Source organism: Microcaecilia unicolor, chromosome 6 (genome assembly GCF_901765095.1).
Source record: "Microcaecilia unicolor chromosome 6, aMicUni1.1, whole genome shotgun sequence".
Lineage (NCBI taxonomy): Eukaryota > Metazoa > Chordata > Amphibia > Gymnophiona > Siphonopidae > Microcaecilia > Microcaecilia unicolor.
Window position 1 is genome coordinate 68,083,251 of NC_044036.1, and position 24,545 is coordinate 68,107,795.

General features: G+C 43.6%; 1 protein-coding gene across 8 annotated transcripts in view; it reads left to right on the forward strand.

The window, feature by feature from the left end:
- Positions 1-24,545, forward strand: part of LRRC8D (leucine rich repeat containing 8 VRAC subunit D) — a 96,684-nt gene that overhangs the window by 32,708 nt on the left and 39,431 nt on the right. The window contains exons 1-2 of one of the 8 annotated variants that reach the window (XR_003942478.1): positions 10,828-11,114; positions 14,589-15,808. The exons of 4 other annotated variants lie outside the window; for them this stretch is intronic. The gene's annotated coding sequence lies outside the window, so the exon portion shown is untranslated. Of the gene's footprint in view, positions 1-10,629; positions 10,652-10,827; positions 11,115-14,588; positions 15,809-24,545 lie in introns of those variants that run through there. 3 more of the 8 variants (XR_003942479.1, XM_030206376.1, XM_030206375.1) reach the window with 3 other exon arrangements.

A 24,545-nucleotide genomic window follows, 5' to 3' on the forward strand; every position in this document is an offset into this window, starting at 1 on the left:
TAAAAATTGGTGCTGAAAATTTTAACACACTTAGAGCGATTCTAGAAGGGGTATGCGTCCTTTATAGGATCACACTTAGCACATAACTGCGCCTAACTACAGGCACCTTCAGTTAGGTCTGCTATGAGCAGGCCTGGTTGTAGGCACCTACAGTTAGGCGCAATTTTATATGTACATGCATAAAATTTAGGAACTCCCGCAGAATGCCTGTATCTATTCCCCCAAATGGTTTTGCATGTTGGGATTTACGTGCAGATTATAGAATATGATGATATGAGTATAAATCCTAATTAGAGACAGTGCTGATAATTGGTTATCACCAATTATCAGTGATGATTGGCTCATTCAATTAAGTTACGCATATTAAATTGGATGCGTGCCCACTTTAACACGTGGAACTCTAGGCGCCATATATAGAATTTGTTTGTGAGTGAAGAAATATTTTCTTCAATTTGTTCTAAATTTACTGCTTAGTAGCTTCATTGCATGCCTGCTAGTCCTTGTATTTTTGGAAAAGGTAAACAAGTGACTCACGTCTACCATTTTCACTCCACTCAGTATTTAATAATCTATCGTATATCCCCCTCAGCCATTTCTTCTCCAAGCTGAAGAGCCCTAGCCTCATAAACCTTTTCTCTTAGGGACGTCCCATCCCCTTTATCATTTTCATCACCCTTCTCTGTATCAGTTCTGAAATTCAATTGTGAAAGAAAGTCTAATCCTTCTAGTCTCCTTCCTTCCCCCTCCACCCTAGGTCCAAAATCTCTCCCTCTCTCTTCCCTCCCACTGTTGTGGTCCCCACAGGTGAAACTCAGCATGGCCTGGTGGCTTCAGTTGAGCAATCTTTGCAAGAGGAATTTCTTTGCTACCCCAACCTGGATTGTGGTATCTATGAATTGTGGTGCCTATGGATGCAAACTTTATCAGGGAGTGGAACTCAATGTCTCCAGCTGTGGTCCAGGTTGGAGGTCAATTTGGCCAATCAATCATCTGGAACTCAGAGTGGTTTGCCGGCTTTTTCTTACTTCAAGGCAGTCCAGTAAGGATTCTATCAGGCAATATTGCAGTAGTGCCTTACATAAATAGGCAAGGGGGCTCTCAGTGCCAAGCTAGTGGAGGAGTGGCCTAGTGGTTAGGGTAGTGGACTTTGGTCCTGGGGAACTGAGTTTGATTCCCACTTCAGGCACAGGCAGCTCCTTATGACTCTGGGCAAGTCACTTAACCCTCCATTGCCCCATGTAAGCCGCATTGAGCCTGCCATGAGAGGGAAAGCGCGGGGTACAAATGTAACAAAAAAAAAAAGCTGTCTCTAGAGGCTCACCTGTTGTTTCAATGGGTGGAGAGACATATTCCTTTGATCTCAGTGGCTCACATTGCAGGGATCTTGAATATTCAAGTGGATTATCTGAACAGGAACTCCCCAGACCCAGGAGAGTGAGAACTGTTGAATGAAGTTTTTTCTCAGTTCATGAGAAAATGGGGAACTCTGGTTCTGGATCAATGGCCTCCAGCAGCAATGCAAAGGTTCAGCAGGAGAAGAGTTTAGTTTGGAACTGGATTTGCTGCTTCAGCAGGAGAAGAGTTTAGTTCAGAACTGGATTTGCTGCTTCAGCTGTGACTAATTACACAATAAGAAGGTAGTGGCGTCCAATACATTAATAATTCAAACTAACCTCACACTCTATCATAGACAAACAATATAAGAGGAAAAACAGAAGGAGGAAAAAGCCTCAGTGAACCCAGACCACATAAGAATTTTATAGGTCTTAAATGGGTTTAAAATCAATCGGCATAAAAATCTCCTGTGTATTCTTCTTTTTAATTTATTCAGAAACTTAATGAACTTTATTCAAAATATTTTTATCAGTACTTAGCTTTCTGCAAAGCCCTTAGAACACCGCTCCTATTTCTGACAGTGGCCAGCATTTTGCTTACTGCTACAGGGACATGCGGTATAAAACATCCATGGGCCAATCTATAAAGAATAACACAGAATTAATCCAAAAGATAAACATATTCACTCGCATAACTTGGTTATTCCTCTTACTTTGCTGATTCTGAGGGTGTTGTTAATTCTCCTGCTCTTGTTGATCTCACAAATGCCCGGTTGACGTTTGAACTTTTATATTCTACGTTATGTCAACAGGAGACCAATCATGAGTAAAACGTGAGAGGGTTTCTCCATCTATCTCTTGGTTGGAAGGAAATTCAAAAATATATATGTGCCATGTACCTGAGACATCAAGTATGGAGTCAAGCCTTCTCCCCTCAGACAAACTTAATACTTTCCGTCTGACTTCTACACCTTGGACGCGCCTACACTTTGGGCATGCCTACTCTGACGTCAGACGCCTTCACTTTAACACCAGGAACTTCTCCCTACTTCATTGCCTCAGCTACAACCTTTTTGGTGTCTGGTGTGTTTATCTTGTTGCTGTTCTGCCTGATCTGGTAACAAGAGGACCTTACAAGACTGGGCGTGTAAATGGCAGATGACGTTTAATGTGAGCAAGTGCAAAGTGATGCATGTGGGAAAGAGGAACCCGAACCATAGCTACATAATGCAAGGTTCCACGTTAGGATGATACATTGAAATGCTCTGCTCAGTGTGCTGCGGTGGCCAAGAAAGCAAATAGAATGTTAGGTATTATTAGGAAAGGAATGGAAAACAAAAGTGAGGACATTATAATGCCTTTGTATCGGTCCATGGTGCGACCACACCTCGAATATTGTGTTCAATTCTGGTCACCGCATCTCAAAAAAGATATAGTGAAATTAGAAAAGGTACAGAGAAAGGCGACGAAAATGATAAAGGGGATAGGACGACTTCCCTATGAGGAAAGGCTGAAGCGTCTCCAGCTCTTCAGCTTGGAGAAGAGACGGCTGAAGGGAAATATGATAGAGGTCTATAAAATAATGAGTGGAGTGGAACGGGTAGACGTGAATCATTTGTTTACTCTTTTTCCAAAAATACTAGGACTAGGGGGCATGCGATGAATCTACAAAGTAGTAAATTTAATACGAATCGGCTTCCCTCAATGTGGTAACAACCCACCTGTCTCTGGATTCATCTGCTGCAACTAAAGGAAAGAAAATTATCAGGTAAGGCATAATTTTTCATTATATAATACTGAGATACACGATCATTATTTTTCAAGGAGTGAATCAGATGGAGCACAGTAATCTGAATGAAGTGCAACCACTTCAGTAATTGTTTTGGGGATCCTAAGTAGATGATGATACAATAATCCAGCATACTTAGGATCAATGATTGTACTATCAAATAAAAATGGTCTTGATCAAAGTACTTGTGAACCCACCAAAGATTGTGCATAATGAAAAAGGCTGTTTGCGTAAGTGTATTTACATAGGATTCAAATGATAACTTAAGAGTCCAGTAAAATGCCTAGCACTTGTAAAGATGGAGAAAAATGATAAAGGACCTGTTTAATCCTAACATTTTTTTTTCCTTTTCCAATGTAGAATGACTAATCAATAAGAATGTGGGTTTTTTTCTGTATTCATCGTAAGCTTATGCTTTTTCATCCAGAAATCTAGAGTATCGATGATGATATGAAGTAACTGAGTAAGATGCAACCACTGATGTAATGGGAACCATAACTATGATGTCATCAGCATAACAGAAGTAAACCCCTAACCTCTCCAATGCATAGCCCAAAGAATGCATATAGGCTATAGACATTAAACAGGAGAGGGTACAGTGGGAATCCCTGTGGAATTCCACTGGGATTACTCCACTTTTCTGACAAATTACTATCTAACTTTATTATATCGAGATTTCAAAAAACAAAACAGAAAACCAGTTGAGTACCTTCCTAGGAACTCCTAGACTTTCCAAAGACTGAAGAATTTTGAGGTCCACTAAGTCAAAAGCACTGGATAGGTCAAACTGCAGCACCAGAGCTTTCCTGCCTTCATTCAGTAGTTTACAAGCATGATCTGTCAATGAATCTCGGTGCTGAAGTTTGACCTAAATCCAGATTGTGAAGAGTGGAGAATACTATGCCAATCAAAATAATCAGACAACTGGTGGGCCACTTCCATCTGCTTGCAGAAAAGTGGTATAGAGGCTATTGGCCTATACATTGAAATTAAGTTACTAGGATCTTTGCTATTCTTCATAATAGGAGTAATAATGTCTCCCAAGTCCAGGGGAAACTCCCCTAAATCTAATGCGCTATGTAACCAGTCCAATAACATACATTTAAAATTACTTTTAAATGTATGTTATTGGACTTCAATTACTTGAAGCAGATTTCATAATATAAGGAGGGAAAGTATCCAGAATATATTAAGAAGTGTACTTTTTATATAAAGTGTCCACAACGGACCATGATAAAAACTCATTCATAGTAACATAGTGGAAGTTAGGAAATCAGGATCATTTTGGCCTACACAGTTTTCTCATTCCTCTAAGGATATGTAACGTATCTGAAAGGTGCAAAGAAAAGCTATGAGGATGGTAGGGGATTTGCGTTACAAGACGTATGAGGAGAGACTTGCGGACCTGAACATGTATACCCTGGAGGAAAGGAGGAACAGGGGTGATATGATACAGACGTTCAAATATTTGAAAGGTATTAATCCGCAAACAAACCTTTTCCGGAGATGGGAAGGCGGTAGAACGAGAGGGCATGAAATGAGATTGAAGGGGGGCAGACTCAAGATGTCAGGAAGTATTTTTTCACAGAGAGAGTGGTGGATGCTTGGAATGCCCTCCTGCGGGAGGTGGTGGAAATGAAAACGGTAACGGAATTCAAACATGCGTGGGATAAACATAAAGGAATCCTGTGCAGAAGGAAGGGATCCTCAGGAGCTTAGCCTAGAATGGGTGGCAGAGCTGGTGGTTGGGAGGCGGGGCTAGTGCTGGGCAGACATATACGGTCTGTGCTGGGGCTGGTGGTTGGGAGGCGGGGATAGTGCTGGACAGACTTATACGGTCTGTGCCAGAGCCGGTGGTGGGAGGCAGGGATAGTGCTGGGCAAACTTATAGGGTCCGTGCCAGAGCTGGTGGTTGGGAGGCGGGGATAGGGCTGGCCAGACTTATATGGTCTGTGCACTGAAGAGGACAGTACAAATAAAAAAGTAGCACATATGAATTTATCTTCTTGGGCAGACTGGATGGACCGTGCAGGTCTTTTTCTGCCGTCATCATCTACTATGTGTGCCCAAGTCTGCCTGCTCTTCATATTAGGTAACCTCTAGGGATAGGCAGCCAGAAAACATTTGTGTCCTTTTTTTCCAGGTTTTTTTTCATTCTGGAATCAAGGTTGTTATACTCTTTTTTTTTTTTTTTTTTTTTTTTTAAAGAGGGTACACTATGTGCATCGTGGCACACTCTTCTTAGAGTGCGTACTTTTTCCTTATACAGCGCACTTGCATGAACCATTGTGCAAAAATGAGCATGTAATGGGGGATTGGGAGCACAGTAAAGCACATAAGCATTGCCATGCTGGGAAAAGACCAAAGGTCCATCAAGCCCAGCACTCTGTCTCCGACAGCGGCCAATCCAGGCCCCAAGAACCTGGCAAAAACCCAGAATTTAATAACGATCAATGGACTTTTCCTTCAGGAATCTGTCCAGACCCCCTTTAAACTCAGCAAGGCCAGCTGCCGTCACTACCTTCTCCGGCAAAGAGTTCCAGAGTGTAACCACACACTGAGTAAAGAAAAACTTTCTCCAATTTGTTTTAAACCTACCACATTCTAATTTCATCTTGTGTCCCCTAGTTCTATTATTGTTAGAAAGCGTAAACAAACGCTTCACATCTGTCCGCTCTACCCCATTATTTTGTAGACCTCTATCATATCACCCCTCAGCCGCCTTTTCTCTAGGCTAAAGAGTCCTAGCCGTCTTAACCTCTCCTCATAAGGTAGTCGTCCCATCCCTTTTATCATTTTCGTCGCCCTTCTCTGCACCTTCTCCAATTCCTTTATATCTTTTTTGAGATGAGGCGACCAGAACTGAACACAGTACTCCAGGTGCGGTCGCACCATGGAGCGATATAACGGCATTATAACATCCTCATGCTTGTTTTCCATCCCTTTTCTAATAATACTCAACATTCTGTTCGCCTTCTTAGCCGCCGCAGCACATTGAGCGGAACCTTGCATGACATAGCCGTAATTCGGGTTCCTCCTTCCCACGTGCATCACTTTGCACTTGTCAACGTAGAACTTCATCTGCCATTTGGACGCCCAATCCCCCAGTCTCACGAGGTCCTCTTGTAATCTTTCACACTCCTCCCGCGACGAGACGACCCTGGATTAACATTGTGACATCTGCGAATTTAATTACCTCACTAGTTACTCCCATCTCAAGGTCATTTGTAAATATGTTAAAAAGCAGCGGTCCCAGCACAGACCCCTGAGGGACCCCACTAACTACCCTTCTCCATTGAGAATACTGACCATTGAACCCTACTCTCTGCTTCCTGTCTTTTAACCAGCTCTTAATCCATAATAATATACTGCCTCTGATCCCATGACTCTCCAGTTTCCTTTGGAGTCTTTCATGAGGCACTTTGTCAAACGCCTTCTGAAAATCTAGATATACAATATCCACCAGCTCCCCTTTGTCCACATGCTTGTTCACCCCCTCGAAAAAATGCAGTAGATTTGTGAGGCAAGACTTCCCTTCACTAAATCCGTGCTGACTTTGTCTCAGCAGCCCATGCTTTTGTTCGTGCTCCATAATTTTATTCTTAATAATAGCCTCCACCATTTTTCCCGGCACCGACGTCAGACTCACCGGTCTATAATTTCCCGGATCTCCTCTGGAACCCTTTTAAAAAATCGGCGTTACATTGGCCACCCTCCAATCTTCCGGTACCACACCTGATTTTAGGGATAAATTGCATATTACTAACAGCAGCTCCACAAGTTCATTTTTCAGCTCTATTAATACTCTGGGATGAATACCATCCGGACCTGGCGATTTACTACTTTTTAGTTTGCAGAACTGCCCCATTACATCCTCCAAGTTTACAGAGAAATCATTTAGTCTTTCCGACTCGTCCGCTTCAAATACCTTTTCCGGCACCGGTATCCCTCCCAAATCCTCCTTGGTGAAGACCGAAGCAAAGAATTCATTTAATTTCTCCGCTACAGCTTTGTCTTCCCTGATCGCCCCTTTACACCACCGTCGTCCAGCGGCCCTACCGATTCTTTAGCCGGCTTTCTGCTTTTAATATACCTAAAAATATTTTTGCTGTGTGTTTTCGCTTCTATCGCTAACTTTTTTTCAAAGTCCTCCTTAGCCCTCCTTATCTCCTTTTTGCATTTGGCTTGACATTCCTTATGCTTTATCTTATTGTCTTCCGTCGGTTCCCTTCTCCATTTTCTGAAGGATTGTTTTTTAGCTCTAATAGCTTCCTTTACCTTACCGTTTAGCCACGCCGGCTGATGTTTGGGTTTTTTTCCTCTTTTTCTAATACGCGGAATATATTTGTCCTGTACTTCTAGGATGGTGTTTTTGAACAGCATCCACGCCTGATTCAAGTTTTTTACCCTTTCAGCTGCTCCCCTCAGTCTTTTTTTCACCGTTCTCCTCATTTTATCGTAGTCTCCTTTTTTAAAGTTAAACGCTAGTGAATTTGATTTCCTGAGTTCACTTACTTCGTAGCCAATATCAAAACCGATCATATTATGATCACTGTTATCAAGCGGCCCTCGCACCGTTACCCCCCGAACCAGATCATGAGCCCCACTAATGATTAAGTCTTGTATTTTCCCTTCTCTCATCGGCTCCTGAACCAGCTGTTCCATGAAGCTGTCCTTGATTTCATCAAGAAATTTCACCTCCCTTGCGTGTACCGATGTTTCATTCACCCAATCTATATCCGGATAATTGAAGTCACCCATTAATATTACATTGCCCTTTTTATTCGCTTCCCTAATTTCCCTTGTCATTGCCGCATCCGTCTGCTCGTCTTGGCCAGGCGGACGGTAGTACACTCCTATCATGGAATTTTAATCCACAAGGATTCCAGTCGGGGTTTTGTCTCCTGCAATATTTGCAGCCTATCTGAGTCAAGGTTCTCATTTACATACAGCACTACCCCTCCTCCAATCCTATCCACCCTATCGCTGCAATATAATTTGTAGCCCTGTATGACTGTGTCCCATTGGTTATCTTCCTTCCACCAGGTCTCAGAGATGCCTATGATATCCAGTTTTTCATTGTGCGCAATGTACTCCAGCTCTCCCATCTTATGCCTCAGGCTCCTGGCATTTGCGTATAGACATTTCAATGTATGCTTGTTGTTCTGATTATTATTACGTTTAATACTTGGCATTATTAATATGTTGTCTTCCATCTGGTCATTATTAATTTTATTTAAGTCTATCTGATCCTCTATGATTTCTTTGTTGTCCTTACTCACAAGTAACCCTTTTTTCCCTATCTGGGTGATATCCTCAAAAGATATCTTCCAAACCATGCGCTTTTGAGCAACTGTCGGCCTTCCCCCCCGTTTCTAGTTTAAAAGCTGCTCTTATTTCCTTTTTAAAAGTTGACGCCAGCAGCCTGGTCCCACCCTGGTTAAGGTGAAGCCCATCAGATCGGAATAGGCTCTCCCTTCCCCAGAATGCTGACCAGTTCCTGACAAATCCAAAACCCTCCTCCCCACACCATCGTCTCATCCACGCGTTGAGACTCCGGATCTCTGCCTGTCGCTTGGGCCCTGTGCGTGGAACAGGTAGTATTTCAGAAAATGCTACCCTAGAGGATCTGGCTTTGAGCTTCCTTCCTAAAAGCCTAAATTTAGCTTCCAGAACGTCTCTCCCACATTTTCCTACTTCGTTGGTACCCACGTGTACCAAGACGGCCGGTTCCTAATCTTATCTAGGTGCCGCGTAAGGTCCGTGTAAGGTGAGTGTGCAATGGTAATTGGAGTTTGGGGAGGCAGAGCAAGGTGTGAGTGCACCATGAAGAGTGGGAGGGTGAGAGGACAGAGCAGGGACAGAGTGTGCCATGAGGATGGGGGGGGGGGGGTAGAGAATGCTGAGATTGTGCAATGGGGGTGGGAACAGCAAGCTGAAGGTGTGCCACTACTATGTGGGCGATCAAATCTGAGGATGTGCCATGTGAGAGGTTGGGGTATTGCATGCGGGAGAAGATTTTGGGGGCAGACAATTATGGGGAGAGAGGGAACTAAGGAGGCTGGAGCCTAAGAAAAGGCAGGAAGGGATTTCAGGCATTATGATGGAATTCTGTAAAGTTTATTTGTTTATGTTTGTTAAAACTTATTATACTGCTCTTTCTGGACAAGCAGGTCAAAGCGGTTTACAAAAGAAAACTAAGTTACATAAATTAAAACACATAAAGGAACTCCATTAATGATAGAAAAGGAACGCACAATCCAAGGGCATACACAAAATTAAATAATAACAGCCAGACCCTACTACTACTTAACATTTCTAAAGCGCTACTAGGGTTACGCAGCGCTGTACAGTTTAACATAGAAGGATGGTCCCTGCTCAAGACCCTGAACACAGGAGAATCACTGTTGTTCCATGCCAAAAGCTTGGGAAAAATAAAGACAAGCAGAGACTTAAAGGTTTTAAACAAAGGCTCAGACCATATAAACGGCAGGTGATCGTTCCAGAGTTTCAGGCCCAAGAAGTAAAAAGCAGTATGTCAAGTGGATTCTAAATGAGCCATTTTGGGAGCAGGGAGAACTAACCAGTGGGAATCCAAGGAATGTAATTGCCTAGGAGTGTATGGAATAATCAAGGTGGAAAGAAAAGCAGGAGAACCAGTGTGTTAAGCTCGGTGAACCAAACAAAGAATCTTGAAAAATACTCTGTAGAGAAAAGGCAACCAGTGAAGATGCAAAAATGGGGTGACATGATCAGAACTTTAGCCAAGCAAAGGAAATGAGCAGCAGAATTGCAGTGTTTGGAGTCGCTTCAATTGGACAAGCCAGCGAAGATAGAATTACAGTAATCCATCTTTAAAAAATAATGAAGGCATGTACTAGACAGTGTAAAGAGGCAAATCAAAATAAGAACCGACAGCATAAAGTTTCCAGAGAGGAGAGTGAAGCCTGACTTCACAACAGAAGAAATACGTTGGGCAAACAAAAGTTGCAAATCAAGTATAACACCAAGATAGCGGAAGGATTTGGCTGACTACAGGAGATGATCAAAAAGCAAAAGAGGAATTGAAGGGGCTGGAAGAGATATAATCCTGGTCACCCAACAGGCTATGGTCTCGACTGGGTTTAGAATCAATTTCTGAGCAAAAAGCCAAGACTGAATGTAGTGTTTAGCAAAGAATTTTGCAGAATTTGAAAATTATTGTGTGCAGAATTCCCCCAGGAGTAAAGGAACAACAAGAACTCTGCTGCCTCAACCACAAACCGATTGTACAGCCTTGCTAAAACTAGTAAAAGGCCCACTTTCCTTTCCCCCAACTAAGGCAAACAGGCTTCAGTATAGCTCTGTAAATCAACGAGATTGTAATCCATAGGCTGTAAACATCAAAATCCTAAGAAGGCAGTGCATATTTCCAGCTGACCTTTGAAATGCTGTGTAAATTATGTGCAGGTTCATTTCATTGCTAAATTGCAGACGCTCGTTACTAGTACGGTGTTTCTTAGCGTAAGCCTCGAGTCTTTGTATTAAGGTAAAAGGCATTTTACCCTTTTATGTAAAAAAAAAAAAATCCCAATTTGCTTTGCAAATTATTTATAAGTACAATTCATAGTAAATCCAATATTTGGGATTTGAAAGATTGCTTATCAAAGTGTGTTTGAATAACGAAACTTAATGAAGCTAAGCAATCTCAAACTGGCTTTGAAGTCTTCAAGGGAGAAAAGGAGGCAAGAGACGGGATAGAAAGTCCAGTGGCGAGAAGGCGGAAGAGCTGCGAATTGCTGACAATGGCGAGAGGCTGTTGTGCAATCAGAAACCTCACTCTCCGCAGACTCTCTGGATTCGCAGCTCTTTTTTATTTTTAAACAGGAAGTGTACAGTTGCCTCCCGTTAATGCTTCTCACAAGAAAGTTGAATATAGCTGATTGAAACCTGATGTTGTAAAACGCCAGTCAGATCTAGAGTTAACAGTTGAGAAAGCAGGTTTGGCTCAGGTAAGAAAAGGTCTCTGTGCTTTTCCTTCGTCCTTGTCACTGGAACCAGACTGCGCCCAACTCTAAAATAAGGTTGTATTCATCGCCTTTGAATCGATGGAGTTTCCTTACCTCGGAACGTTACGTTTCGGAATATAGGCTCAGTCGGCAACACTGGTGAATCTGGCAGATTAGCATTTTCTAATGTTCTTAAATGGGAATTCACGACATGCTGATACTGCTTGGCTGCTTCTGGATGAAAAAGAGCAAGCATTCTAATCGTCAGAATGCACTCTGTTTTATTTCTTGGTTTTGAAGGAGGCTGCCTGCAGACAGCCTTTGTTTGTGTGGGCTCTCCGACAGCCTATGGTTATCTTATTATATTGCGACAGCCTGTAGATGCACTGTCTTTAAAGGAATGGATGCTTTCTGAAATACGGAATTTCAGAAAGGCCAGAGAACAGATATTAATTCTTTATTAACCAGCGAAGATTAATGATTACACTGTATATGGAATATATGCTCGATCGGATAAATATGGGTGTTGTCAATTATAGTAACTGAGAATTTTGAGAACCCCATTTTTAATGATGTTTCTCGTATTGTTTATCTTTCTAGCATCTGATGCGTTTTAAAATATTAATTTAACGTTGTCTTTTACTATGTGTGTTCAGATTGAATTTTGTTATTGTGGTTTTATTTTTTTCTCAGTTATGAGCCAATATGCTTTGCTTTTTAAAAATCTGAAGAATGTGATAAGTGTAGTATTAAACTAATTATTGACCCTAAATATAGGTATAAATGTTAAACTAATAGGTAGTTATAATTTCTAAACTATATAAATGATTGGTTATTAGTTACATTATCTATAACATAAGTGGAAGAAATTTTAAAAAGAACATCAAAATAGCCATACTGGGTCAGACCAATGGTCCTGCTTCCAGCAGTGGCCAATCCAGGTCACAAGTGCCTGACAGAAACCCAATTAGTAGCAACATTCCATGCTGCCAATCTGTGGGCAAGCAGTGGCTTCCCCCATGACCATCTCAATAACAAGACTATGGACTTTTCCTCCAGGAACTTGTCCAAACCTTTTCTCCAGTTCTACTAAGTGATACAAAAATATGCAGGGCTAGATATTCAAAAGGGTTTTTTTAGTCGTGGCTGCTAGAAGTATAAACCCCTATCTGTGAATTTTCAGTAGAACTATACGGATAGTGCCACTGAAAATCTGCCTTGCTCCGGCCAGATCCTCTGCTGCTGCGGCCTTTGCCTCGGCCAATCCTTGTTCTGCCCTGAACTTTGGAATTTTCTTTTTGTTGTTCATATTAAAGTTGAGGCTGGCTGAGGCAGGAGAACAGAGACTGGTCGAGGCAGGAGCAGCAGAAGATCTGAGGATGCGGCCAACTGGGTAAATATAATTTCTGTAGCACCATCAATGTAATAGTATTGCAAATATGCAAGTCAAGCAGAAAGATGTGAATTAAGAACAAACAGTATATTTATAGGACGCAAATGGCAAAGACAAAACCAACGCTAAATAACACATACCCTAAAGGTCTTGTGATCTAAGAGAGATTAGTTATTACACTACAGAATGGATTAAACATTTCCAGGATGATGGCATTAGGCCGTACACATCCAGAGCATTTTCTCTTACTGTTCACTAGCTAGTTTGAAATGTTATATTTACAGGTGTGTAGTACTGAATTTTATTGTAGGTTTAGGTAATACAGCTCTGTGTACTCTTGAAATGCGCAAGTAACCTTAAACCAATTTGCATCATTTTCTAAGCCTTTGCCATATTTTGCTTCTTGTTCTTTACTTGCTAGGGCCAGCCAGGAGCAATTCTAACAATGTGGGCTCTTTGGTAGGCCCAGCAGTGTTTTAACTGCAGCTGGGGAAAAAGCACAATTAACTTTTACAAAAGTTCTTTGCTTCTTAAGGTATATAGTACTTTGTCATATTATAACTACTGATACTTGATATAGGCTATGTTGATATGCTTTAAATAATTATTACCATTTCCTGGTTTCAGTCGTGATTAGATCAATTTACTACATTAAAAAAATATTTGATTTTAAGAGCTGATGCTGTAAAACCAAACTACTGTGCAAAATGTGCCAGGCTCATTGTGCCTTCAAATTGTTGAGTTAGTACAACTTGTGTTAGGACACAATTACATTTTTTAGCATTCATTGCATGAAATGGTGAGGTAAGTGAAATACTGTATAGGTCTGGAACGATTCATTTTTAAATAAATGTATTATATAACTGTTTCGTCTATATACTGCTAAAAATATTCTTACCTGACATCCCCTCTTCAAAACTTTGAACTGAATTGGTCAATGCTGTGAGGAGGCTGATCTCTTCGGACCTAGCCATTGGAAGATTTGCCTGTTCATAGGCAGATATTGAAAGTAATGATGTCTGTCTCTTTCCCTTCTTGACTCCCATACTAACTATTAGTTTTTGAGTATAGATGTTTCTATGTTATTGGTTTGGGTGTTGGTGGTCGATTGGTGATGGAGTGTGAAAGAGGGCATGCAGTAGAAGTAAGCATTAGACATTGACTGAGTGTGAGAGGATGGAAGACTGGGAGGGAGCCACACAAGCCTTCTGCAGTTTATTTATTTATTGCATTTATATCCCACATTTTCCCTCCTCTTTGCAGGCTCAATGTGGCTTACAATACATCATGAGTGGTGGAAATATATTAGAAAATAGACATTTAGTGTTACAGAAGGATCTTGGGTAACATAATGAAAAAGAAAAACATGATAGTAGTATAACAAGTAGATACTATAAGACAATTCTGAATATATGTGGAGGAGTTGTGTATATTCACATTGGATTATCTTTGTGGTATCCCTTGCTAAAGAGATAGGTCTTCAGTAGTTTGCGGAAGTTCGTTAGTTCAATTGAAAGGAAGTTCTGGAATAAGGGGGCACAAGATGAAAGGGAACAGACTCAGAAGTGACCTGAGTTGAATCTCAGTTCCCCTAGACAAAAGTTTGTATCTGGAATGTGAAGATTTTGCTAAAAAAAATGAGATTCTCATGAAGAGGGTGATGGAGTACTATGACATGGCCAAACAAAATTCTACTTCTTGAAGGATACAGTATAGAAGGAGCCTCCATCAGCATCTTGAACCTTGAAGTTTTCAGAAGGATAGCCAACCAAATCAAGAACACACTCCATGACTGTAAGTGCAAAATGATGGACAAGATCCACATTGTGCAAAATTAGAGAGGGCCTTCTGACTGCAGCACAATAGCGAGTGCACTGGGATCAGAGCACTTTAATGTTCTTCTAGGGAGCCTTTGGTACTGCTGCAGCTAGAGAAGGAGAAGGTGAGTTGTTATCTACACACTTAAGCTTGGGTCTGTTGTGGGCTAGCTACAGTAAGGGTTGAGAAGGTAACTTTCCAGGATTCCACATCATCTGCTTTTTGGTTTCATATAGATTTACTATGTTTTCTTTTTTTCTTTACAGATATATCCAAAATGTCACACAGGACTGCTGTTCCTGTTATCTGGGCTGCATCCTAGGATGACTTCAGAGAGAAGTCTTTGTCTATTCAGTTGGTACTAGAATTTAAAATGAAGGAAGTGAGCATGGTGTTAAACCTGCAAGAAAAAGAGAAGCAGATGCACCAGAAAGCCCTGGATGTCTGTTTGTCTCAGTAGAAGAGAAAGAAAAGCGGTGAGCCAGATCTCCCTTTTTTGGAGTTGGAGGAGCAGGAACTGGACTTCAAACAGACTAGGAGATGGACCAAGTATAGCTGGAGCAGCAGTCACAATAAGAACATTCAGCTGAGGAGTCAGACTGTCAACTGGTGCGGATATCCAGTCAGGACCATCCCAGTTCTTTCCATACAAAAGACTAGGGGTGTGCACAGCTTCAAAATGTTCTTTGTGTGCCTTTTGCATGTGTCTTTATGTGCGCTAGAATTTTAAGCATGCAAATTGATTGTATGCACGTTAATTTATAGGTATACATGCAATTTGTATGCACCAGATATGCACACCCCTACCAAGGACTCCATCTGCTTGTGGTACCTCTCCTGCTATGCTGCCCTTTCTTATCACCGTGTCTCCGTGCATCAGAAAGGACAATTATTGAAGAGCAAGACCACTTCAGGAAAGGATAACCATCCAGTACAACTCTAAAGCCCTCAACCAAAATGACAGTGCAAAGAAGGGAGGTAAGGGAGCTTCACAGTAGCACTGAGGAGATCTGACTAGGCATCTGTCAAATTGGAAATAGTATCATAGCTCTGGTAGGAAACATCAAAAGTACAGTGAGAGAGCTTGTGAACATCCAATATAAAGACATTATTATTGTTTGAGGCCCTGCCAGAGCCTTACTCCATCCACAGAGTTCTACTAAACCCAGAGAGGGCCAGTACTATATGTTGAAGTGCAAAAGTCCTGTGAAGTTCCCCAGCAAAGGTACTGTCATTCACATATGTACTTTTAACCTCTGTGTGAAATATGTGATGTGTCTTGTCCTGATCTACTTGAATCACTTTTGCTGTGTAAGACTGGCTTGTAAGACTACAGTCTTGCCCTATACTGTTTGATAGTGTAATAGTTGACACCTTTGCCTTTTTCTATTCTTTTAGAAGACGTAGTAATGACTGTGAAATAGATGGCTGTATGAGTAAATTATTTTAATAACTTTTGTGCATGTAATAGTTTTTGTCTCTTGAATAAAATTTATTTGGGTGAAATCTGAGCATGTTTTCTTTTATTTGAGTAGTTGGGCTTTGCTCTTCACAAACCCTTGCAAATGATTTAGACTTGGTTCCTAAGATCAGGCTTCCCCTTACTTTACATTGGCTTATAGAAAGTCTATACCCACTTGAATGCTTTTCAGATTTTGTGATGTCAGTGCATCTGTAAGGGTGTTACCTGTGTCACCTTTTAGTGTGCCCAAAACCTAACTTAGGCCATGACCATGTTCTGAACAAGACTGTCATAGATTCTTCAGGATTTCCTGATGCTTTGCATGCTGAAAACTGTGTTTCTGCCCAAGGACATCTTGTTTGTGTGACGACACAGAATGAACATAAGAATAGCCATACCGGGTCAGACCAATGGTCCATGTAACCCAGTATCCTGTTTCCAACAGTGGCCAATCCAGCTCACAACTACCTGGCACAAACCCAAATAGTAGCAACATTCCATACTATCAATCCTAGGGCATAGCAGACTATGGACTTTTCTTCCAGGAACTTGGCCAAACTTTTTTAAAACCCAGATATGCTAACTGCTGTTACTACATCCTCCGTCAAAGAGTTCTAGAGCTTAACTATTCGTTGAGTGAAAAATATTTCCTCCTATTTGTTTTAAAAGTATTTCTATGTAACTTCCATTGGGTGTCTTCTAGTCTCTGTACTTTTTGAAAGAGTAAAACATTGATTCACTTCTACTTGTTCTACACCATTCAGGATTTTGTAGACCTCAATCATATCTCCCCCTTAGCCGTAACCTCTTTAGCCTTTCCTCATATGAGAGGAGTTCCATCCCCTTTATCATTTTGGTTGCTCTTCTTTGAACCTTTTCTAATTCCACTATATCTTTTTTGAGATACGGCGACCAGAACTAAACACAATATTCAAGGTGAGGTTACACTATGGAGCAATACAGAGGCATTATAGTATTCTCAGTCTTATTTACCAACCCTTTCCTAATAATTTCTAATATCCTGTTTCAGTGTATTGTCTACAGTGATACCTAGATATTTTTCTTGGGTGCTGACCCCCAAGGTGGACCCTAACATCATGTAACTATGATTCGGATTATTCTTCCCAATGTGCATCGCTTTGCATTTATCCACATTAAATTTCATCTGCCATTTGGATGCCCAGTCTTCCAATTTCCTAAGGTCTTTCTATAATATTTCATAGCTTTCATGTGTTTTAACAACCTTGAATAGTTTTGTGTCATCTGCAAATTTAATCAACTTGCTCACCGTTCTGATTTCCAGATCATTTATACATATGTTAAATAGCAGCAGTCCCAGTACAGATCACTGTGATACTCCATTATTCACCCTCCTCCATTGAGAGAAATGGCCATTTAATCCTACTCTCTGTTTTCTGTCCAATAATCAATTCTTAATCTACAACAAAACATTGCCTCCTATCCTATGACTCTAATTTTCTCAGGAGTCTCTCATGAGGAACTTTGTGAAAAGCTTTCTGAAAATCTAGATACACTACGTCAACTGGCTCATCTTTATCCACATCTTCATTTATGCCTTCAAAGAATTCAAACAAATTGGTGAGGCAAGACTTCCCATGGCTGTAACCATGCTGACTTTGGCCCATTAAACCATGTTTATTTATGTGTTCCATAATTTTATTCTTTATAATGGTTTCCACTATTATACCCGGCACTGACATTAGTCTTACCGGTCTCTAATTTCCTGGATCACTCCTGGAACCTTTTTTAAAAATCGGCGTCACATTGGCCACCCTCCAATCTTCAGGTAGTATGGACGACTTTAATGACAGGTTACAGATTACTCGCATCTGATCAGAAATTTCATGAGTTCTTTCAGTGCCTTGAATGCATGCCACCCGGTCCGGGTGATTTGCTGCTCTTTAATTTGTCGGTTTGGCTCAGTATGTCTTCCAGGTTCACCAAGATTTCTTTTAGTTCCTGCACATCACCCATGAAAACCATTTCTGGTACAGGTACAGTGGGGGAAATAAGTATTTGATCCCTTGCTGATTTTGTAAGTTTGCCCACTGACAAAGACATGAGCAGCCCATAATTGAAGGGTAGGTTATTGGTAACAGTGAGAGATAGCACATCACAAATTAAATCCGGAAAATCACATTGTGGAAAGTATATGAATTTATTTGCATTCTGCAGAGGGAAATAAGTATTTAATCCCTCTGGCAAACAAGACCTAATACTTGGTGGCAAAACCCTTGTTGGCAAGCACAGCGGTCAGACGTCTTCTGTAGTTGATGATGAGGTTTGCACACATGTCAGGAGGAATTTTGGTCCACTCCTCTTTGCAGATCATCTCTAAATCATTAAGAGTTCTGGGCTGTCGCTTGGCAACTCGCAGCTTCAGCTCCCTCCAGAAGTTTTCAATGGGATTAAGGTCTGGTGACTGGCTAGGCCACTCCATGACCCTAATGTGCTTCTTCCTGAGCCACTCCTTTGTTGCCTTGGCTGTATGTTTTGGGTCATTGTCGTGCTGGAAGACCCAGCCACGACCCATTTTTAAGGCCCTGGCGGAGGGAAGGAGGTTGTCACTCAGAATTGTACGGTACATGGCCCCATCCATTCTCCCATTGATGCGGTGAAGTAGTCCTGTGCCCTTAGCAGAGAAACACCCCCAAAACATAACATTTCCACCTCCATGCTTGACAGTGGGGACGGTGTTCTTTGGGTCATAGGCAGCATTTCTCTTCCTCCAAACACGGCGAGTTGAGTTCATGCCAAAGAGCTCAATTTTTGTCTCATCTGACCACAGCACCTTCTCCCAATCACTCTCGGCATCATCCAGGTGTTCACTGGCAAACTTCAGACGGGCCGTCACATGTGCCTTCCGGAGCAGGGGGACCTTGCGGGCACTGCAGGATTGCAATCCGTTATGTCGTAATGTGTTACCAATGGTTTTCGTGGTGACAGTGGTCCCAGCTGCCTTGAGATCATTGACAAGTTCCCCCTTTGTAGTTGTAGGCTGATTTCTAACCTTCCTCATGATCAAGGATACCCCACGAGGTGAGATTTTGCGTGGAGCCCCAGATCTTTGTCGATTGACAGTCATTTTGTACTTCTTCCATTTTCTTACTATGGCACCAACAGTTGTCTCCTTCTCGCCCAGCGTCTTACTGATGGTTTTGTAGCCCATTCCAGCCTTGTGCAGGTGTATGATCTTGTCCCTGACATCCTTAGACAGCTCCTTGCTCTTGGCCATTTTGTAGAGGTTAGAGTCTGACTGATTCACTGAGTCTGTGGACAGGTGTCTTTCATACAGGTGACCATTGCCGACAGCTGTCTGTCATGCAGGTAACGAGTTGATTTGGAGCATCTACCTGGTCTGTAGGGGCCAGATCTCTTACTGGTTGGTGGGGGATCAAATACTTATTTCCCTCTGCAGAATGCAAATAAATTCATATACTTTCCACAATGTGATTTTCCGGATTTAATTTGTGATGTGCTATCTCTCACTGTTACCAATAACCTACCCTTCAATTATGGGCTGCTCATGTCTTTGTCAGTGGGCAAACTTACAAAATCAGCAAGGGATCAAATACTTATTTCCCCCACTGTAGATCTCTTACATCTTCTTCCTTAAAGACTGAAGCAAAGAATTCATTCAGTTTCTCTGTCTTTGTCTATCGATCACTTTTGTGCACATGGGGATGAGTGACTTTCTTAGCTAAATATAGTTTGGACAACCCTGAGATGCAATATAGTAACTAGACTAGTTCTGACCAGTTTGTGCAATGGGAGACCATCTTGCCTGAGTTGTGCCTGTCATCACCTGCCAATGTATCCCCAGCTCAGTCAGAGCTTTGTGAGCTTCCGCCTTACAGCCAGTTACCGAAGAGATCTGGTGGTAGCTGTAGCTACTCTGATGCACAGGACATGTGCCCAAGATCAGAGAATACCTAAGTTTCCAACTGCTCTGTGTTATCTGATTCCAAGTTTTAGCCGAAGATTTACTGCTGTGCTGGCTCCCCCAGACTCCTAAAAGAGACTGACGTTCTCAGCAGGGTAGAGAATGTTATCCAGATTGCCCAACTACCATTCAGCCTTTGCTGGACAAGGCTTGCTGTCCAAAGTCAGCTGGAGCCGAAGAAGGAAAAGCCATCTGCCCCAGAGTTGTTCTGCAGTGCCAGAGTGCTCGGCATACCAACACTGAGGTGTGGTAGGTGCATTCCTGTGATGCGGAAGAGATTAATGTTCATTTCTTTGTTTTGTGAAAGTGGGTCAGGCTTACTTGGTGCATGGTCCCCAAAGTTTCACTTTCACTTGTGTAGGAACTAAGTTACTAAGTAATAATTCTAGTTGTGTTGATAAAGCATATTTTTTAAAATTTCTGTTTACTACCGAGATTGTTTTGTTTGCTGGAATATATATTTCCAGCTGGGTGCTTCTTCTTTCTATAGTTCAGATGAGATATGCCAATATGCAGATCCAGATAGAAGCAAATCGTTTCTTCTAGGCGTAGCCATTGTGGTAATTATTCTAATCGGAGTGATTACATCATGTTACTGCTCCTGCACATCAGACTTGTATGCATTTAAATGGTGAATTTTTTTCTCACTTGTCAGCACATACCATGTGTGACACTTTTCAGGCACCCCCTCCCCCCCCCCCCCCAAAAAAAAGAAACTGGAATGTAACAACTGTATAAACTGCTCCCTGTCCCCACCCTCACCCCCTGAGTAAGTAGTCAGTAGAAACATCTTTGGCAGAAAGTCTTTTGGGATGGGTCTCAAACCTTTGGTCTAATACTCACAAATTTGAGTATGCATTCTGCACAAAACTATTCAAGCCCTATTAGGTTTCATGTGGAACATTGGTAGCATTCCTCAAGTGGTGCTACAGAGTATTGATTGCACTATGGTCAGGGTTCTGACTGGGCCGCTTGAAAACATGTTCTTTTGTTGCTCCACAGTAGCTTTGGCTGAATTCTTTGAATCTTTTGACATCATGAAAGCTGAATGTTCAACTTTTTTCTAGAGGGACGTTCTCCTCTAGAACTTTTCTGTCCTTCTATATTCATTGTCTTTTCTATCCTGAGTACTCCAGTCCCTACCAATGAGAAACTTCTCCATAAACATGATACTGCCTCTACCATGCTACATAGTGTAGGTATAAGGAGCTTGGTGCCACAATTTAGAAGCACTCATGCTGAATGCAGATTTTTCAGGCACCATATATAGAATCTAGTCCATGGTGCTTAAATTTAGACTCCCTGTTATAGAATTGCAATAAAAATACATGGTTGAATCTTTGCTTTGATATGCACTACCCAGCAGAGGGAAACAACAGGAACTGCTACATTTATCCTATCGTAAGGAGAATCAGGACAGTTTAACAAAGGTAGGACCACATTCATTCACTGTATGCTTTTGAAGGTGATTTGTTACACCAGAAATTAAAGTATTGTTTCTATTTCACATTCTAGGAGCTTCTGGAATATATTTTTCATTTGGCTGTTACGAGATAGAATATATAGATATATGAAACAAATGCTTTTAATGTATTTTGGAAGGGAATGTAGACTTTCTCCGAGGACAAGCAGGCTGCTTGTTCTCACTGATGGGTGACGTCCACGGCAGCCCCTCCAATCAGAAACTTCACTAGCAAAGGCCTTTGCTAGCTCTCGCGCGCCCATGCGCACCGCGCATGCGCGGCCGTCTTCCCGCCCAAACCGGCTCGTGTTCGTCAGTCTTCTTTTGTCCGCGCTCGGGACGGTCGTGTTTTGCCGCCGTTTCGTGCCCCTCAAGTTGACCCTCGCGCGTCTTCGTGATTTTCGTAAAAAAAAAAAAAAGTGACCTTTTGGTCTTTGTCCCTTCCCGTGTGTCCAGTTTGTTTCCCCGGCGTAAGTTTCCTTTCGCTTTCGGGGTAGGCCTTTTTCGTGGCCTCAGTACGGGTTTTTTCTCTCTCCCTTATTTTTGGTGCCCTTCGTCGCCATCACGAATTTTGATTTCGCCGGCGTGATTTTTCCGCCCATGTCATCGAAGTCTCCCAGCGGCTTCAAGAAGTGCACCCAGTGCGCCCGGGTAATCTCGCTCACTGATAGGCACGCTTCGTGTCTTCAGTGTCTGGGGTCTGGGCACCGCCCGCAGGCCTGTAGTCTTTGTGCTCTTTTACAGAAGAGGACTCAGGTAGCGAGATTGGCCCAGTGGAACGTGTTGTTCTCGGGCTCTTTGTCGACAACAGCACCGGAGGCATCGAGTGCATCGACGTCGACAGCATTGAAGTCTTCGGCCTCGGCATCGAGGTTTCGACCCTCTGCATCGTCGGTACCGAGACATCGGAAGGCGGCGTCAGTGGTACCGGGACCTCCGCTGTTGCTGATGTCGTCGGACGGTGGTGCTTCGACTGGAGTGCAGGTGAGGGCTGTCCATTCCCCTGCTGGTGGCGGTGAGCCTTCGGGTGGGTCTCCTCCTGCCCTGAGGGCTCCTGCGGTACAGCCCCCCCGAGACTGACCTTCTTCGGCCTCGGCCCCGAGGAAGCGACGGCTGGATTCTATGTCCTCCTCATCGGTACCGGGAAGCTCCGGTGACATGCTTCGTTGGAAGAAATCAAAGAAGCATCGACACCGGTCTCCTTCCCGCATCGGTACTGAGAGCTCTGGGACGCCAAGGGAGTCGGCACCCAGTAGGCATCGGCACCGGGAGGATCGCTCACCCTCTGTTCAGGAGGTGTCGATGCGCTCCACCTTGGACAGCCCGGAACCGCCTCCATGCCCAGAACAGACTCTGACCTCGACGCCTGCATCGGCTTCCATGTCTTTCTCCACAGCTGCTCTGCACGAGAGTATCCGGGCCATTCTCCCAGAGATCCTGGGAGACCTGTTGCGCCCTTCCCCTCCGGTACCGGGGCTGCTTGCGCCACCGGTACCGTCGAGTAAGGCGCCGGCTGGCCCTTCGCCCGGGGTGAGGTCTCCGACATCGGTACCGGGCTGCGGCTGCCTCCCAGGAAGACTCCCCGACGATGTCGGTGGAGGGAGCTTCGCCGGTGCTGGCGAGGGAGTCTATCTCTCGACGCTCCCACCGTGGCCGTGTTTCCACGGAGTCGAGTCGGGCACGGCTTCAGACACAGGTTCGTGAACTTGTGTCTGATACCGATGGTGAGGCCTCGTGGGAGGAGGAGGACATCAGATATTTCTCTGACGAGGAGTCTGATGGCCTTCCTTCTGATCCCACTCCCTCCCCTGAAAGGCAGCTTTCTCCTCCCGAGAGTCTGTCTTTCGCGGCCTTTGTCCAGGAGATGTCTATGGCCATCCCCTTCCCGGTGGTTGTGGAGGATGAGCCCAGGGCTGAAATGTTTGAGCTCTTGGACTATCCTTCTCCACCTAAGGAAGCGTCCACAGTACCCATGCATCATGTCCTAAAAAAGACATTGCTGGTGAACTGGACCAAGCCTCTAACTAATCCCCACATTCCCAAGAAGATCGAATCCCAGTATCGGATCCATGGGGACCCAGAGCTGATGCGCACTCAGTTGCCTCACGACTCTGGTGTGGTGGATCTGGCCCTAAAGAAGGCTAAGAGTTCTAGGGAGCATGCTTCGGCGCCCCCGGGCAAGAACTCTAGAACCTTAGACTCCTTTGGGAGGAATGCCTACCATTCTTCTATGCTCGTGGCCAAGATTCAGTCCTACCAGCTCTACACGAGCATCCATATGCGGAACAATGTGCGGCAGTTGGCGGGCTTGGTGGACAAGCTCCCTCCTGAGCAAGCCAAGCCGTTTCAGGAGGTGGTCAGGCAGCTGAAGGCGTGCAGAAAATTCCTAGCCAGAGGGGTATATGATACCTTTGATATTGCGTCCAGGGCCGCTGCTCAAGGTGTGGTGATGCGCAGACTCTCATGGCTGCGTGCCTCCGACCTGGAGAATAGGATCCAGCAGCGGATTGCGGACTTGCCTTGCCGAGCGGACAACATTTTTGGAGAGAAAGTCGAACAGGTGGTAGAACAGCTCCACCAGCGGGATACCGCTTTCGACAAGTTCTCCCGCCGGCAGCCTTCAGCATCTACCTCCTCAGGTAGACGTTTTTATGGGGGAAGGAGGGCTGTTCCCTACTCTTCTGGTAAGCGTAGGTACAATCCTCCTTCTCGACAGCCTGCGGCCCAGGCTAAGCCCCAGCGCGCTCGCTCTCATCAGCAGCGTGCGCCTCAGCAAGGCCCCACGGCTCCCCAGCAAAAGCAGGGGGCGAGCTTTTGACTGGCTCCAGCAGAGCATAGCCGACATCAGCGTGTCCGTGCCGGGCCATCTGCCTGTCGGGGGGAGGTTAAAAGTTTTTCACCAAAGGTGGCCTCTTATAACCTCCGACCGTTGGGTTCTTCAAATAGTCCGGCAAGGATACACCCTCAATTTGGCCTCAAAGCCTCCAAATTGCCCACCAGGAGCTCAGTCCTACAGCTTCCAGCACAAGCAGGTACTTGCAGAGGAACTCTCCGCCCTTCTCAGCGCCAATGCGGTTGAGCCCGTGCCATCCGGGCAAGAAGGGCTAGGATTCTATTCCAGGTACTTCCTTGTGGAAAAGAAAACAGGGGGGATGCGTCCCATCCTAGATCTCAGGGCACTGAACAAATATCTAGTCAAGGAAAAATTCAGGACGCTTTACCTGGGCACCCTTCTTCCCATGATTCAGGAAAACGATTGGCTATGCTCTCTGGACTTGAAGGACGCCTACACACACATCCCGATATTGCCAGCTCACAGGCAGTATCTGCGATTT